This window comes from Aplysia californica, unplaced genomic scaffold (genome assembly GCF_000002075.1).
Source record: "Aplysia californica isolate F4 #8 unplaced genomic scaffold, AplCal3.0 scaffold00591, whole genome shotgun sequence".
NCBI lineage: Eukaryota > Metazoa > Mollusca > Gastropoda > Aplysiida > Aplysiidae > Aplysia > Aplysia californica.
The window spans coordinates 138,439-142,328 of NW_004797861.1; positions in this window are offsets into that span (position 1 = coordinate 138,439).

The window sequence follows — 3,890 nt, forward strand, 5'->3', positions numbered from 1 at the left end:
CCCCCACGACACCATTAATATTGAAAAGTTAGGGGTGAGGGTTAGGACGAGGGTATTATACATTTATCATTTAGGCATCTCTATGAACATGTGTGTTTATCAGTCCTGCCACTTGACCGTTCATTAAATCATTATTGAAGACTTGATTAAACGGATAATTTGGCGTCGAAGTTTTTCGCTCACCACGGTCGACCAACAGTCCACCGCCGAATTTTTGCAAGGTAATATGGGAAATGGAACCTGATTTGCATACATCGGCAGGTGCCACGCAGCGCCCCCATCTTATTTTCACTGCCACCACCAATGCCCCCTACCAGTGGAAAAAAGTTACGGTTGCGCGTAAGGAATGTGACCGTGACATGTTCACCTTTGACCTCTGTAGTTCACTCTGGCGAGGCCAGCCTGCCCCCTCTGAATAAAGAGGCGAAAGGGAAAAACAATTTTAAGATCTCGCGCACATTTCATTTGACTCATGGTTGAGAACAAATAGCTAAAATCTACGTTTTCAGATGTTACCTTTTAAAAAACATTTTAAAAACCGATTACTAGATTATAGGACCTGATAATAATTCGAGACACTGCGCTCTCGTCGTTTCTTTATTTTGCGAGTGAGATAAAGGCAGATAGTTTATCTTAGGGGTCACTACATGCTTCTTTTAGTATATCACGCTGGCACTTTTTTTTTCAGTTCTGCTATTATGCTGCATTTTTTTTTTTATGAATGAAGAAGTCAAGGGTGTGCATTTTTTTTAGTTATGATGATCTTCACCTACGAGAATTCTCAACTTGAAACTTTATTCGGATCACGCTTTCAGTACGGCAACAGAGACGCGGTTGGTTAGCTCACCTTGAAGGGGGTATCATCAAGTAATAATTTAGGCCGAATTCAGTTTTGCGCTCTCGCAGACTCTGGCATGTTTTTGTAAGACCCATTGCCCCAGCTTGCTTCGAGTCAGAAAATTATAGACCTAAATGCAAAATTGTTTATTGACTCAGTACGGTTTGAGTGGCTTGGTGGTCAGGGCTGTCTTTAGAACAGAGTCTGCGGTGCCATATATGCATGAAATTACAATTTGTTTTATATGGTCGTGACATGATCTCAAGAGATTTCTTGTACCTACCGTGTTATTTTGTGCCCACTGCTGTAATCGAAGTTTACCCATGTATTACTTCCTTTTAATGTTTGGACAAGATTAGTAAAAATTTAAATAACATCTTGTTGGCATTTACCGTTTCTTGAAACAGTTACTGCATGCGGGAAGACTTCAAAAACACTCCATTTCCAAGTGGTTAAAATTTATATCAAAATATGTGTATGGAAGAAATCTTTGACCAAAAAAACAAAAACAAACTAAGATGCATAATCCATTGTATGTACAAAACATCTTAGTTTTTACATTTATTTATTAACTGATTATACGCTAAATGAAACGGCCCACCAAATTTCATCACATATTTCATCGTTTAAAAGTTTGGAGGGTTATGAATAGTGCAGGTTGGATAGGCCTACAAACTGCACTACGTAATTTTGGTAGATTCTAAGGAATGATCAAGGGGATGGTGTTTTTATTTTTTTTTTTTTGGGGGGGGGGGGGGGGGGGGCTGGTGGAGAGTAAGGATAAGGGATGATTTGGGTTAGAGGCTTAGGTTTGGGATAATATCAGGGTTTATCATGAAGATAGAAGGATTTTTAGGTTTGGGTTTAAGAGTTCAGGGTTAGTAAAGTGGGAAGGTCAAGGGTTAATCGGGTTTGGGACAAAGAGGTTATACATGTTATACTATATTACTAGAGACCGTACAACATTCCACGTGTCTAATGGGGGGGGGGGGGGTGAGGCGGCGCTTCTTACCCTCGTCGGCATGACTAGCGTGCCCCTATTTATATGAACAATCTGAGTCCCCAACCAGAGACCGTAAATACCGGTATTTATAATCATTGCCCCCAACCCCGCTCCCCATGAGCTCTAATTTACTAAACACCACCCTGTCCCCGTATTTCAGTGTATGCTTGTATATTTCCTCCTTGACCTCCGAGACGCCCCCACGTGAGTCTCCAAGTAGGCCCCTACTCACCCGTCTGTTGAACTGCGCATGTCTTGCTCTTGAGGTTCAGCGTCCCAGAGTGGGCACACGCAGCCCCCGTTCGTTTACGTGGGGGACATCACTGCCACGAACTCTAGTAAATCTAGATCTACTAAATAAATTCTTTGGTTTGGGATCAGTTGCCAATATAATAGACATAGATTACAGACTCAGGTTTGAGATTTGGAAAGGGGGGGGGGGGTTGCGGGCTGGGTTTATGAAGGGTCAGCAGGCTTTAGAGTTTAATTATTGGAGTAAGGGTTTGGACTTTGGAGGGGGGGGCAAAGAGATGAGTGAAACCTAAACAACCAGGCCTACTAAGACCACTTATTATGCCTAGGGTGTCTCTCATTCAGTATTGTTCTAGGCTATCCTCAGCTAGTACAGTTTGTAGTGTCAAAACAGTGGGCCTCTTGCTACCTTGCATTAGAGACGGGCGGGAAGCACTTTTTTCTTCCTGGGCGAGAAGACCGAGAAGCTGACCTACTTCTCGCCGGGACCGGTACCTGTCCCGAGAAGTGCTTTTCGTCTCCAGACCACAGAATTCTAAGTGTAGAATTATGTGCTCCAGACCAATTTCTCTTCTCGCGCCGTTGGACGTGCAGCTCGCTGGGCGAGAAGGCCGGCCGTGGCCGAGATTTCTCTTCTCGCGCCGTTGACGAGTAGCTCGCTTAGCGAGAAGGCCGGCCGTGGCGGGGATCTAAACTAGGTTAGCCCTGTCGCGCAGGCGGTGAAGGAAGGCCCTGATCAACTCCCCACTTCCCTCGTCTCGCCACCCTCTCCCCTCCTTTTCAGTTTCAGACGGTACGGTGATGGGTGACACTGTCTGCTTGGTCTGCTTGTCATTTCTCGCTGGCTGTGCCGCTCTTTCCATCGACACCTCTCACTCTCTCACTCTCGTTACTCGTTGTGTCAAGCCAACGAGCGATATCACTTCTCGGTACCGGGAAGTGACGGGAAGGGCATTTCTCGTGAGAAACGGGTACTCTTCTCGGCTCGTGCCCGCTCCTACCTTGCATGATCTAAACTGTGTCCCTCCGAGATTTTTCGCCCTTGTCCGAGAAGGCTAGGTGTAGATCTTTCTTACCAGAAAATCAGGGGTGTGGCTGAAAGACAACAGTAAGAAGGGGCCAAGGAGTAGCAGTAGAAAGGCTGCAGAAAGAGTCAGGAGCCCAGGGGAGGGGCAAAGGAGGTGAGGGGCTGGGGGAAGTAAGAGGAGACGAAAACAGACGACAGAATATTGCTGGAGAGCAGGAAAGGAGGTGAAAGGAGACAATTATAGAGAAGAAAATTTCCCTGTCGCTACCCGGATTCGAACTCGCGACCCTTGAATGAGAGGCGAACACCTTAACCCCAAGGCCGCGAGAGCCCCAAGTGAATGTCCGAACGTGCTTGTCAATCAATACAAAATGGGACGTGAGTGACCAAGGACCTTTTGTAGAAGAAGATTCGCTCGCTTGTTCAAGCTCAATAAAAGAACCAAGATCTCAATAAAAAGAACACACCTTAGTGAGTGATATATTATTAATGTTTTGAACCACGAGACATTGGTATTCGCCATGTATCGCCAGGGTGTTATTATATTGTACCAGTCGGTTATACTACGATGTTACTCCACAATAGGCCTGACACTTGATACATTTCATATAAGTGTATTTGATTGATTCCTGGCTTAGAAAGAGGCCCCCTCATGGGACGACTGACGGAAGGACATGGAAAAAAGTCTCGATATCTTCTGAAAGTTGGATTTTTCCAAAGTTTACTTCAAGTTTCGTCGTTGCATGCGTGCACACACACACACACACACA